At 44.2% G+C, this 14,709-nt stretch overlaps 1 protein-coding gene across 4 annotated transcripts in view; it reads right to left on the bottom strand.

Annotated features, from left to right (window-relative positions):
• CDKL5 (cyclin dependent kinase like 5) overlaps window positions 1–14,110 on the bottom strand; it is a 1,214,907-nt gene extending 1,200,797 nt beyond the window's left edge. For all 4 annotated transcript variants that reach the window (XM_078658112.1, XM_078658115.1, XM_078658113.1 and 1 more), the window contains exon 1: window positions 13,974–14,110. The gene's annotated coding sequence lies outside the window, so the exon portion shown is untranslated. The remainder of the gene's footprint in view (window positions 1–13,973) is intronic.
• Window positions 14,111–14,709: the final 599 nt, after the last annotated feature.

Raw genomic sequence — 14,709 nt, 5'->3', positions numbered from 1 at the left:
CCAAAACCCCGATGGAGGTGGCTCAAGGATGACTTCAAGATGAGCCCTCAGAGGCAAGGGATTCATGGGAAAAATCCAGTATGAACGTATGGGACAGCTGAAGAAGAAACCAAGGCTGCTGTGGCAACAAGAGGCTATCATAAGGACCCTTGCTTTCTCAGATTACATTTTCTGAAGAACCTTAGGCAACACCCAGAAAGGGGAAAAGGCATAGAGCACACCCCTGGGCCATGGAAGAGGCACTTGCATCCACTCTTCAAGCCTTTGGACTCTGAGTTAGTGAAATCCAAAAGGGGAGCACTATTTTCCGAATAGAAGAGGTCCAACATTAGTTGATCATAATAGACAACAGGCTGCTCCTGAAAAAAGACAGGACTGAATCACAGTGAGATTGATGAGGGAAACCCCTCACTCGAACTCTCAGCATGTGTATTTTCCTCCCAGGTAAGTATATTACTCAAGGAGAGAAAAAGGCTGCCCTTTGCCCACAGACCTGTCTGTCTGGCTTTAGACTTGGAACTCAGGAGCATTCTAGATGACTGATACAAACCTGAGCCACTTGGTTGTTTGTTCGACGACACACATCCCTACCTTCGAATTTGGGAAATGCTGAAGGGCTTGGAATGAGAAGAGGGGTCCCAGAACATAGGAAAAAACGTGAATATATATACATGTGATGATTAACGCAATCAACAATAGGACAGATGGTCTGGATAACTTATTCAATTGATGTTCCTCTATCAATATGAGACCATCATTACCATGATCATTACATCCTCTGCATGATAACCCGCCCCACCCCCGTCCTGATGAAGACCCCCAGCAAGGCAACATCCACTGCCTGCAATTTTCTGTGGGTCGAAACGTCGACAGCTCTTCTCCATCTCAGCTTCCGTCCATATATATGATTTATTGTATTTTTCTTGGAAGCATGTTATTTATGTGAATCTTTTGAACCGCTGGTCCGTATTTATGAACCATTTCATTACTGTGTATAGTAAGGTCTGAAGACCAATGTTATGTCACTTTTTTGACCACTTTACTCCTCTTCCTACACTCTCACACCCCCTTCCTTCTACTTCATGGGGCACTTAATACATGCTAATTGTGTGAAATAATTTTGTATAATCCAAAAATACGTACACATTGTGATTAAATAACAATGTTGTTACTATCTCCAGAATCAGACTCTTAATTATCACATGTATATACATTCACGTTTTTTCCTATGTTCTGGGACCCCTCTTCTCAGTACTGCGTTCACCCAGGTCCAAGTGAATACTTTGGGTATAACCCTTGTTCTTGTAACGAAGGGCTTGGAATGTCACAGAAAGCTTACTCCAATTGAAAGTACCCTACACTTAGGGACCATAGGCCAATGACCCTGACCTGAGACTCCCTACAGTGTTGCACCTCTGCCTTCCACTGGCATCTGTCATAAGAAATATAGGAGACAAAGGAATCAGAGTGACTTCCTTCTCTGGGTCTCGCCACCAATGAAAAGTACGACTGCTCCCCAAAGGCCAGCAATCAGTCCCTGATAATTTTCTGACAAAGGAGACCAATTCTGTGACAAAGTCAGGCTTGGATTATTGACATTGATAAGGATTCTATGTTCCTGGACCAGACTGCAGACTCTTCGGATATCAAAGCTCACCTTAGAAAAAGAGGATGTTACCAATCAATCATCTAGATATTGTAAAAAATGAATGTCTTCAGGATGCAGAATACCCTCAGTGGCACAAGGAAGTTCATGAAAACTCTTGGCACAGAGGGCAACAAAAAGATGGCTGAGGATAAAGAAACTGAGATATCTCTGAAAGTCTATGTGAATAAGGACATTAAGGTAGGCATTTGGAAGATCTAAGTAATAAAGGAATTCCCTGGTGTAAAAATAAGAGGACTGACTGCAAAGTGACAATTTAGAATTTTTTCTTGGCGAAAAAGTGTATTTGTTTTCAAGTCCAAAACATAGTGACACTTTTGTGATGCCTTCTGATCAGAAAAAGGGTGGCCTAGAAGCCCTGTTTCCATGTTGCATGTGGAACTGGAACAATCAATGCCCTGTCCAGTAGGTCTTGAGCTTCTTTGGTCGAAACCTGTTGTGAGTACGGAGATGAGGTGACTAAAATGTGTTCTAGCAGAATCTCTGTGAAAGTAGTCTTGTACCCCTGGCTGATGATGCTCAGGCCCCAGGCATCCAACACTGAAGCATGCCAGACATCCTGACAGTTATTGATTGGTCTTTTGAAAGGAAAATGATACATCGAGGAATGAGGAAGATAGTCATGAATGTGACTGAGGTTTGTAAGCAGTAGGGGCCCCCGGACTCGACCCCTACTTTGAAAGAGCTGCCCAGAATCCCTTGACAGAGCAGGAGGATCAAAACCTCTTTGGTAGACAAACCTGTGACCCCTTGAGAAAAACAGAGGCAAAAGAATAACTTCCAATGTTCTGTAGACTACTTTACTAGCCCTGTCAATGTGGCCCAAACAGCGTTTTACCCAGTAAAATGAAGGAGCATCAGTTTGGACTTTTGGGTAGCATCTGCTTTCAATGAGCTCATCCAAATACTTCTACTTGCAGAAATAGCTGCACCAGCTCCAGCAGCAGTTCCACAGTGGCTGTCAAAAGAGATATCTGAAAGGAACTTTACTTGTTGTTTCATTAAAGCCAAAGCCTCTATGCAATACTGACTGTGTTGCATCCGTTCAGCCAGAGCCTGAAAGGCCTTATAAAAAGAATGAACAGTGTACAGAGCATATATGCTTGGTCTAACAGAGAAATTGGAAGAAAAATATGCCCTTTCATCAGCCACCTCGATGTACTTACCAAATTGATCCAAATGTGAAAAAATGGGGGAAACTCCTCTACAAAGTTTTTGAAAGGATACTTATTCATTAGGAATCTTGAAATGCTTTCCATTCCTTCCATAACAGAGTCAACACCTTGCCAACTGCATCAAGCAGAGGAAGATAATCTGGTTCTTTTCTTTGGTAGTGCAACACGAGATCATCCCCTTCACCTGCTCCAGGTGTGGGAATAAACGTTTACACCAAATATGCTGAAGGGACTCAGAAAGATCCAAGTCTTGAACAAAATGCTCCATATGATGTCTTCCTCGGGTTCGTCTTCATTTTTACTCCCCTCCCCCCAAATCTACGGACTTTAGAGGAGATAGTTCTATCTGCAATTCAGCAGAACTATCTGCTGGACAGCGCACTCATTTACAAATGTTGTGAATTAGGAGATCCAGGGGTATTCTCAACATTTGGATATTTTCTGGAGCATTTCTTATACTTCATGGAGTGTGGAGCACTCTAATCAAATTCTTCCACCACAGAGATCAACAAAAGCACTTCCTGCTTATATGGCCTCTTGGGCATTAAAACATTGGTCCTCATCCAGTCTCACAAGAACCTGCTATTAATTAAAACAGAGGCTTTGCGGGTTACGCAAACCAAGGGCATCCTACTGAACACCCAGTGCTGTGCTGGAAGACGAAACACTGCTGGCTGACATGATGCCACTAGCATTTATAAACAATCTCACAAGTAAGAGTGACATTCTGGCTCTGCAAGGACTGCCAAAGTAAGACTCACGCAAAAGTGTGAAGACTAATAATATTTTCTTCCCCCACACCGGCAAGGGCATAGCCAAAGGGGTACTAAAAGTCTTTGTTACTTCTTTTTCCTTAACATAATAAACACATAGAAGAGGAGGAAGATTTTCTTACCTTAGGGCTGGGAAACTTCAGCAGGTCACAGAAGTAAAAAGCAGAGGTGTGTTATTAGGCACCTCTCAATACTTGCAGCATTAATAAATACAACCTTGTGTCAATAGCACAGGAAGTACAATTTCACTTTAAATTCTCTAATTTTCGTTTTACGGCTGTAAACTAATTCTGTGTGGGAGACAGAATCCTCATATTGTAAGGAATGGATTAAGAAAAATGCATGTGGAAGTAATTGCCATTACCACTTGAAATTGTATTAGCACTGTAAATAAAAAAATGTCCATTTGCAGAAGGAAAAAATATTTCCTGATGGTAAAATCTATTCTGCCCATTACCACAAAGGATAAAATGCCCCTTTCTGGTAAATACATCATCACGAGCAACCACCCAATTCAGAAACATTTTTGCCAAAAATATTACATTTAGGCAGCTGATTTAAATATTGATGGTAAGAATACTCTGCCACAATGGAATATCCTTACCGCCACGATGATGGTCCGGACCACAGGTGTAAATGCGGGAGCACCATAGGTCAATCAATCAGGATTTATAAAACGCGGCTAATCAGTCGATAAGGTATCCAGGCACTTGCAGGTCCCAGAGGCTTATTCGAACAACCAGGTCTCGCGAGCCATTTGGAATTTCGGAAGTGAGGTGATGGTCTGGAGGTCCGTGGGGAGGCTGTTCCATGTCTTTGCTGTGAAGTGGGAGAAGGTGTGTTCTCCAGCTCTGCTTCGGTAGATGTGGGGAGTATGGGCAGGTGAAAGGGAGGAGGAATGTGGTCTTCTTGATAGTTGGTGGAAGTTCCAGCTCTGGTTAATGTATGGGGGTCCTTGGTTCTGTCGAGCCTTGTGTGCGTGGGTCAGCAGCTTGAATAGACACCTCTTCTGTAGGGGAGCAAGTGGAGTTGCCTGACTTGGAGTGTGATGTGGGTTCATCTGGGAAGGCCAAGTATGAGTCTCGCCGCAGCGTTCTGTATCATCTGAAGTCTCTGTAGGTGGTGTGCAGCGATTCCCATGTAGAGGGCGTTTCCGAAATCCAGTTGGCTGCTGATAAGGGTCTGTGTCACGGTGCATCTCGTGTGTGGGGGTAGCCAATTGAAGATCTTACGTAGCATGTGCAGAGTGAGGAAGCAGGCGGATGAGACAGCATTGATCTATGATTTCATGGTAAGCTTGTTGTCAATGATGATTCTGAGGTTTCTGGCGTGGGCGGAAGGAGTGGGTGTGGGTCCTAGGTCTGAAGGCCACCTGGAGTCATTCCATGTGTTCCTGCTGTTGCCAAAGGTCAGTACTTCTGTCATGTTTGTATTCAGCTACAGACAGTTGTTTTTCATCCAGCTGGCGACGTTTGTCATGCATCTGTGGTAGTTGGTTCTGGTGGTGGTGGGGTCGTCGTGAGAGAATGAGTTGGGTGTTGTCTGAATAGGAACTTATATTGAGACCATGGGATTTGACAATTTTGGCCAGCGGGGTCATATATGTGTTGAAGAGAGTGGGTAAAGAGATGAGCCCTGGGGGACGCCACAGGTGATCTCCTTGGGGTCAGAGGTGAAAGGTGGGAGGTGGATACTCTGGGTTCTTCCAGTGAGGAAGGAAGTGATCCTTCTGAGCTCGCCCCCTTGGATGCCGATGTGCTAGAGTCTTTCGAACAGCGTGTGGTGGGATACGGTGTCAAAGGCTGCCGAGAGATCGAGGAGGATCAAAGCTGCGGTTTCACCTCAGTCAAAGAGGGTTCGGATGTCATCTGTGGCTGCGATCAGGGCACTTTCGGTGCTATGATTGCTGCGGAAGTCGGATTGGGAGGCTTTAAGTTTCTGCTTCTGCTCCAAGTGTGTCACGAGTTGATTGTTGATACTCTTTACCAGTACTTTTGCTGGGAATGGGAGCAGGGAGCTTGGCCAGTAGTTTTTGAGATCGCTGGGGTCAGCAGAGGGTTTTTTGAGTACTAGTCTGCCTTCGGCGTGTTTCCAGTTATCGGGAAATATTACGATGGTGATAGAGCTGTTCAGTAGGGTGGTGAGTTCTTGGCCAATCCTTTAGTTACCAAGGTTGAAGATGTGGTGCAGGTAGGGGTCAGTGGGAGCTCCGAGTCCTGTGTGGATGGATTTCATGGTGGAGATGGTGTGTTGGGTGGACAGGATGTTCCAGGTGGTAAGTTTGTGGTAGTAGTAGGGTTGGAGGTGTAGAGGGCATTTGTCCAGATGGTCTCTGAGATTTTGTCTACCTCCAGTCTCCACCATGGTTGCAGCCCTCCGTCTCCCCCATGGTTGCTCCCCTCCAATGGCCAAACGCAGTAAGGGCTGTAAGAAGCTGACCTCTATGTCCATCCACCTAATTTAGATGGGCAGACACGGAGGTCAATTTTCACTGCCCGTCAGTGCTAGGAAAACGCTGGTGGTAAGAAGTAGTGAAAACGGTCTAATGCCCCCCTCGCCATGGGAGATAGCTCCCATGGCAAAGGGGGGGGGCATTTTTATTATTATTTTCAAAAAGAAAATCCTGCGTTTGGGACTTCCTTTTTCAAAATTAAAAAAAAAATTGACGGAAGGTTCCGTCATGTTGATGATACTGTGCACTAAATTCTAAAAAGCACCGGCAGGAACCGTTGTGACAGGGTTTCCTGCCAATGTGTTAGAATTGACCACTGGCTTGATGGTCATTTCTAAATTTGGCAGGCCGAGTAGTCTCTGCCAGGTCAAATATTAAATTGGGCTCCTAATATAGTTTGTGATAATGGATGCCTGCAGGCCCCCAAAACTGTTTAAACATGAAGAGTGTCCCTTTCTTCGATACTGTTCCCCATACGATTTAACATCACATGAAGCCACCAGGAGATATTTTGACTACCCAGGGCATCTTTAGCTACCAGCTTGCCGAAGACAGCCAGTTGCTCCTCGTCCGGAATGGTTGACCATAATCTTGGTGGCTGTCTCAGGTACATAGAGAAGTGGTACTTTTGACCTTTGACTTAAAAAATTATCCCTCCAAGACTGGATCACATCTGCGTGCTAGCATTGCTTCCACAAAGTTAGATCAGTATTAGCAATCCCACATCAACATCAACAGAATTCTTACTATTTTTGTCTACACTGATAAATCTCCGAGTTGTATTCTGAACTTGCAACTCTACCAATGTAGACACATCTCAAATAAATCTCAACACCTCTTTACAGCTAACACTTTTGAGAACACTCATACCCTGCATTCCTCCTCCAAGTCTTAAATTCACTGATTAGTCCCTATTCATGCCACATAGAGATGATGCACAAAGCCATCAAATTTGACCTCTTTGTTCTACCCTCAGTCCCATAAAACAGGGTTTAGTCCTGGCCCATGTTTCATCCTAGATGCTAAATACCCCAATCACCCTCTCAAATGGCTCCTCCTTCCAGCCCATATTGCTTTTAAGTTTTTTTGTATAATCCACATGCTCTTCAAATATTTATATTTATCCATTTCAATAACTGCCAAATCACTGTAAATTGCCTGGGTAAAGAAACACATTGCAATGGACTTGCTTCACTAAGGCACCAATCTTTTGGAATTATGTTATTTTGTACTTGCTTTGCACCAATACTGCCCAGTTTGTTTAAGAAAGTAAAAACAAAATGTATTTTGTACTACCATAACCACTCTTTCCCCACAACTAATATCTCGGGTGAACATGCCACAACACCCACCTGCAGCACATTTGTTTAAATTTAATGTACACTGCTCCATTACTAGTGGGTTTCATCTACAATATGTTAAAAATGATGTGCCAGGGGTTGCTTTTATTTATTGCAGGTTGGTATGGATGGTAGTTTACTAATCCAAAGCTGTAATACTGTGCCTGGAGTGGTAAAAGGCTTCTGTCATTTTTCAGCTCGGTGTGGATGGCACTAACTAATCCCATGCTTAAAGACTTTGCTGTAAAAATGGCAAAATGCTTTGTTACTTTCAAGCTCGGCGTGGATGGCACTATGTTAATCATATACATGAAAACTCTGCTAGAAAAACAGACATTTGAGTTGAGAAGATTTAGAGTTGTGGTGGTGTTGTATGGGGCTCTATATAAAGGAGCTGCTCTCCATCTAACCTCTGGAACTACTCTACTCAGAGTTCCCTGCTTCATTTTTAGGTCTCGCAGAGAGACCTATTGCCACCCATCCACAAAACTGACTTTTTACGATGAGGATTTCCAACAGTTCACGTGAATCACGTGACCACAAGCTCCTCGTGCACGAGCTTGCATTCGATCATCAAAGGCAGCCCAGTCTCCCTCACACGCAGGCCGTCCACCCCCCTTCCTCTCCATATGGTCGCTCGAGTTGCAGGCAGCCCACCCCCTCCCTCTCCAGCGCCTGCCTTCCGTGTCTCGCATTTGATCATCAGAGGCAGCCCAGCCCAGCAGGCAGCCCACCCCCTCCCTCTCTATATGGGCAGCCCACCCCCTCCCTCTCCAGCGCCTGCCTTCTCTCTCGCATCGCCTCACTGCTGCTTGTTTTTTTTTGCTTTCACTACGTTCTTTCGTTTTATTATGGCGCACTTGCACCTTTCTGTTGTGTACTAGGCACCCAAATATCGTTTTTTAAATTTAAATTAACAACACTGAACGCACGACAATGGTGACAATACAAAGTCACCCCAGCTGACAATACAGTCACCCCATCTGACATTACAAAGTCACCCCAGCTGACAATACAAAGTCATCACTTGAGTTCAAAGCATCGGAACCACAATAACGGGGTCTTGTATTCAATAGGGCTCCCGTATTACACTCTCAATCTAAAGCTTATAAACGCATTGAGGCAGCGTTATTCACTTTTATAGTGGATTTTCGTATGGAGTTGACTTGTGCATTATGTACGTTTGTGGAAAATGCATCACGCCCGCTCACAAGCCCTTAATTCATAGCCGAGCACGCAAACAGACACAGCGCCTATTTATTTACTTATTTTTACATGCACCGAAGACTCACTTGCTTTATGAGTCCCCAGGATGTGTCCAGCTCCAGGCTGAGCGCTCGAGGACAGTAAACTCGGCCCACCCCCCTCCCTCTCCATATGGTGCGCTCTGCCTCAGGCCAGCATCTCTCCTCCCATAATTATTCACTGCAGGGCCTGCGTATCGTCACCCTTCCTCCCCCTGCCAGCAGCATTTCTCCTGCACTCGGCCCACCCCCCTCCCTCCTTGTATTACACGCACTATTCTCCAAATCATGAATACGCGATCCAGGCTTACACGAGTTAAATGCTGCACAGACAGTAATCTGCCAAAGATCACAGGGCGTGACTAGCAGTTTATCCATCACTTGAGCTCAAAGCATCGGAACCACAATAACGGGGTCTTGTATTCACTAGCGCTCCCGTATTACACTCTCAATCTAAAGCTTATAAACGCATTGAGGCAGCGTTATTCACTTTTATAGTGGATTTTCGTATGGAGTGTTTACAATCTTAGTTTGTGTGATAAGGACAGTTTACTCGAGCGAAGGGGCAATATCTTTTATTTGTTTGTAATGGAGTAGATAAACTTACCAAAACACTACGCAAGGCAGCCTTCTATCGATCAATTACACTCCAAAATTGATTTAGAAGATGCAGTCACGCTATCTCATTGAGAAATACCCACCTATACTACCTCTTGAGATTCTTAGCACGAGAGGTTTCATTTTCCAAGGGCAAGGTAGCTGTAAACATTACTTTGTCACCAAAAACAGTTACAGCGCAAAAATCTTTAGCAAGACTCGCATTTCTAATCCCCCCTGCATCAGCCTCCCACAGGCTTCCCTCCCCATGACTTCAAAGGCTCCCCCAGCGTGCGCTCGGCCGGCCTCTGGCATTTCTCCTCCTCTAATTATTCACTTCACTTTGGCCGCCAGGCCCTGACTCACTCGTTTGTGCATGGAAGGTCGGTTTTTCCCACACTAGTTTCTACATGACATTGTGTGTTGTATAAACATATATGTGAACTTCCAGAGCCCCAACTGTTGTAGGAAACGGATATATCGAAGATCTATCCTGAAAAGACCGCTTGTCCTTGATTAGAAGTTGGTAAATGAGCCCCTTGTTCTTAAACCGCTAATAACCACCTGATTTCGCTTAGGCACAGAAGTGGCTCCTAGAGGTAGTTTTTCCCTCTTCAGTAGCCCTCTGCTTCTTGACATGTGCTCCAAAAGTAAGTGGCGTCTTCCAAGCATATAGAAGAGGTCTCTTTGCTTCTATCAGGATCGCCGCATTCTCCTCGGTCGTTCCCCCTGAACTCGAGAAATATAGCATAGCAAAACATAGCATAGCATAACAAAACACAACCTAGCATAGCATAACAAAACACAACACAACATAGCATACCAAAACATAGCAAAACACAAAACAAAGCATAGCATAACATAACAAAGCATAGCATAGCATAACAAAGCATATCATAGCATAGCAAAGCATAGCATAACAAAGCATAGCATAGCATAACAAAACATAGCATAACTAAAACATAGCATTGCAAAACAAAGCATAGCATAATAAAACAACAAAACATAGCATAACAAAACATAGCATAGCATACCAAAGCATAGCATAGCAAAACACAACAAAACATAGCATAGCATAACAAAACACAACAAAACATAGCAAAGCATAACAAAACAAAGCATAGGATAGAAAAACAAAACATAGCATAGCATAACAAAACACAACAACACATAGCAACACACACCAAAACATAGTAACTCTATCTATCGCCCTCACTCTATCTATCGCCCTCCCTCTATTTATCTATCGCCTTCCCTGTATCTATCTATTGCCCTCACTCACTCTATCTATCGCATCACCACAGCATCACTCAGCACCACCACAACATCACTATGCGCTACCACAGCATCACTGAATGCCACAGCATCACTCGTCGCCACCACAACATCACTCAGCACCACCACAGCATCACTCAGCACCACCACAGCATCAATCTGTGCAACCATTCAACAATAACTGGTTCAAATATGTTCTCTCAATGTTTCAAGCTTTATTACAAATGTCACAAAAAGTTGTTAATATTTCACTTCTGTTCTTGGATTTTCATCAGAATAAAATACACTGAACATAATCTTCACATAAGTTATTTACAAAAGTTTAAGCTATTGCCATTATAAATTACAATAACTTTCATTTAAGTATTAATTATTTAAACATTTTTAAAGCCATTGTTATTTGTAATATCAATACATCTAAGTCACGTAAATACAACACATATTGCATTACAAATGCTATACGTGTCACGTTTGCGAAAGTTATAACTATTGGCATTGTAAATGACAAAGCTATTAATTTTGCTATTTTCAAAACCAGCACATACATAAAAAAATTGTCATTTACAATACCAATAGCTCCAACTTTCCTAATGCGAGACCTATTGCATTGCAAATGCTTATTTTGCTTAATTGATGTGTCACTTCAAGCCTGAAAGGGTATTGTAAAAATTCTGGACTATAACTAAATTAATGGGATACATTTTTTAATGTTATAATTCTTTGACGTTATAGTTAATTTACTGTAAAGTATACACAATATATAAATGGCAAGAACATGATATAAACAGGTCATATATTCTATATAATATAAACATTAAGAGAAGGTGGGAAGGTATACATTTGGTGTTTGTTGTAAATCTTGGCAACTTTAGCAAAGGTTTACCATAAATGTAAAAAATGTCATGCACTCAAATCTTGTATATATTGCTAGGGGTCAACTCTAGAAGTTTCAAGAACTTCCTGCCATCAATTATTACCTGTGGATCTAGGAAGCTTTGGATCCAACAATGCCTGGGCAACTGTCATTTAAACAATAGTAGAATGGATAGATTGTAATGCCCGATTCCATTTGGACTTGAACTGATCATAATCATGCAGACATTAAGTAGCTTTTCTCCCTCCTTTACTGCAGACAATTAGGGGAAGACATCACTCCAGAAAGAAAAAAATAAGAGTAGTGGCAGAAAATATGTATCTATGTGTCCTTGTCATTAACTTGGCATATTAGTGCAAACTGTTGGCAATGCCCACGGTTGGTGTTGCTGCACTGAGATAATCCTCAACATCAGGCCTTTTAATCTGAACCGACGAAATCAACTAGTCTAGTGGGCACATTCAACACTAGAAAAAAATTATCACTGGCCAATAGTTCTGGCTTTGCTGTACTAACAAATGTAAACATGGGCAATCACCGATTCTGTTTACATGTGCTGCATGCACAAATACTGTTTATTGACATCCACTGAATTAGACTTAATCAAAAAGTGATATTAGCTGTAACAAGACATATTTGTAATAGGATCTTTTATATAACTTTGTAGCCCAGGCTCTGTTGTTCCATAGGCACGAGTGACTACATCCTGAGACTCAATTAAACTAATGTTAAAAAATCTTGCAAAGACAAAACGCTTCTTCGACCCAACCAGGATTTATATCTGTGAAACACGTACCTCACAGACCTCTGTATGAGGCTAATTAAGAAAGGGCCCTGTCTTACCCACATCATCTGCAATTGTATTTTCTCAATGTTAAGGGTGGTTCTATGTGCTGTCACACAATTTCATTGCAGGGTCCAATCTTCCAAACAGTATAACGAAGTATTTTACCCTTGGCCCTCTACAGTGTGAACCACATACAGGTAGTAGGAAGGGCAATTTTGGGTGACATGCATGCAACAGAAGCAGCAATAATGAACAGGGGAAATCTTGGGAATGACGCCTTGGAAGTTTTGATAAAACGTTGTGGTACACGCTAAGCTGAAAAAAAAATTTAAATAGAGAAATGTCCTTGTGTCAAAACTGCAACTTTGATGAGAATGGATAGTACTTTGAAAATATAAACATGTTGGTATGCTTGTTTGACAAACCAAGAAGAAGCATTTTAAAAAAAATCCCTTCTGTTCAAAAGTGATGGCAAAACAGCGTTGAATTCTAAATAACAGCACTTTCACTTCATAAATCATGACCGGCTGGCGCACTAGCTTTCGATATTCATAAACTTGGGTAAGCAACTTTTGTCCACAGAGCCTGGCATTGCCTTTTCATTTAAAAGCAGTGAGGAGGTAGATACATCGTGATGTGATATACAACCACCTCATTCATTCATAAATATTTTCCCAACAATGGTCCCTTTAGACATCAAGTCCAACTATGCATATAACCACAGACAAGCGACGGCTAACCCGGTGTCAAAACTACAGAAACAGAATGACCTACACTTAAACCTAGCTGGTTCACACGAAACAAGTTAATGCGCTGACAGAAAGCCATGTTCAGCAGTCAAAAGCACTCTGGTCATTGCCCTTCCCGCACTATGGATATCTGGCCATTTAATGCATGCCTTTTTACTGAAAACGCTGACTACAAGTGATATGTTAAAATAAGGGAAATAAAGAATTATCACGGGTCAGCTGCAGGTGCCAGGAGCGTGCATCCTGGGTGAGATGCGAGCCACGCACTGGTTGCATCTTCAGCTAGTTTGGCGTGCATTTCCAGGGCCTGGAACTGCAATGTAAATGACATCAGGCTACTGAGCAACTAATGGCAGAGCGTGAGGGACCAGCCTTCGATTACTCATAGGAACCCCGCAAGAGAGGAAGGGGTGCAGTCACATAACACAGCAACAAGGTGTAAAAATAGGACAGCCGACTCCGCAAGGTTGGCATATTTGGGCAAAATGGAAGGCTTGGGCAAAGGGCGCTGGGGAATAAGGATGGCAGGGGTGGTGCTGACAGCAAGGTGAGGAGATAGAGCGGTGCCAATGAATGACAGCTCCGGCGCAGGGGCCGCTGCGCACAGGGAGCCCGGGAGGCGAGCGCAGGAGGGTGCTGCCGGGGAGGTGGGTGCTGCCCGGTCTGCAGGAGGGGCTCTGTCGCTGCTGGCAGGTTCACAATAGCGGGGTACTGCCCATGCAGTGCAGCCGATGCCACCTAACTGGGGGCGGGTGCTGTGCGGGTGAGTGGGAGATGCTCGGCCCTGGGGGACGCTGCTGACTAGTACGAGTGAAGGGTGCCTGCCTGACTGGGTGCGGGGGTGTTGCCCTTGGTTGCCAGGTAGGTTGCTGTCTAGTTGCGGGTCCTGCGGAGGGGATACCTGTTCCAGCAGAGAGCGCAGTCCAGGCGACATATACCTGTTCGAGGGAATGTGTTCATATCAAACCTGACGGAATGCTGCGCGCGTGCCGAGGGGGCGGCCGCGGGTGCCCGGGGTGTGCATGGAGGGGTGACACTCACCTCTGCAGCGTGTTCTCTTCGGGAGGCAAAGCAGCCCTCTCCGCCGCCTCCTTGTCGCCGCAGCAGCCTCCGCTCCCCCGGCTGCGCCGCCGCAGCCTCCTCCGCTGCGCTGAGCCTCCCCTGCCTGGCGCTGTTATGACAGATTCAGTTGCCCATTAGAATCGGTCCCTGGCGCACACTGCGCATGTGCGGCCACGATGATCTTCACGGGAGCGCCTGATTTTGCTCCTGAGAAAGATCATTTCGAAGGCGCATGCGCAGGCCGCACAGGCGCGCGCTTTTTCTGAGCAGACCCCTATGCAGCGAAAGGGAGAGCGCGTACGCGTCACAGGCAAAGCGCGTGCCCGGCTGGAAGACGCATTAAGAGGAGAGGGGAAACAAATTGAATGAGAGGAAAAGTAGGCGAAAGGGAGAAAGTAAGCAAAGAAATTGAGAAAAGTAAACTATGGCGCAAAAGAAACAATAGCGGTGACCAATTAAGATAAGAACATGGAGGTGATGTGATATAGCACAAGAGAAAACGCGCCACCAGATCTTCAACAACTACACAAGACCCCAAAGTAATGCAAGAAGCTCGAAAAATTAGGGTAGGAACAGTAAAAGAAAAATAGTGAGAGAAAGAACTACAGGACAACCGAGCCAGCAAGACAAGAGGCCTCTGAAGATCCCCAGCCAAAACAGAGCAGGAGAAAACTAGAGGAAACAAACCAAGAACTAGGCCGACAGGCCTGTAGTG

The sequence above is a fragment of the Lissotriton helveticus genome, chromosome 8, assembly GCF_964261635.1.
Source record: "Lissotriton helveticus chromosome 8, aLisHel1.1, whole genome shotgun sequence".
Classification (NCBI taxonomy): domain Eukaryota; kingdom Metazoa; phylum Chordata; class Amphibia; order Caudata; family Salamandridae; genus Lissotriton; species Lissotriton helveticus.
This window is presented reverse-complemented; position numbering and strand designations above follow the sequence as displayed.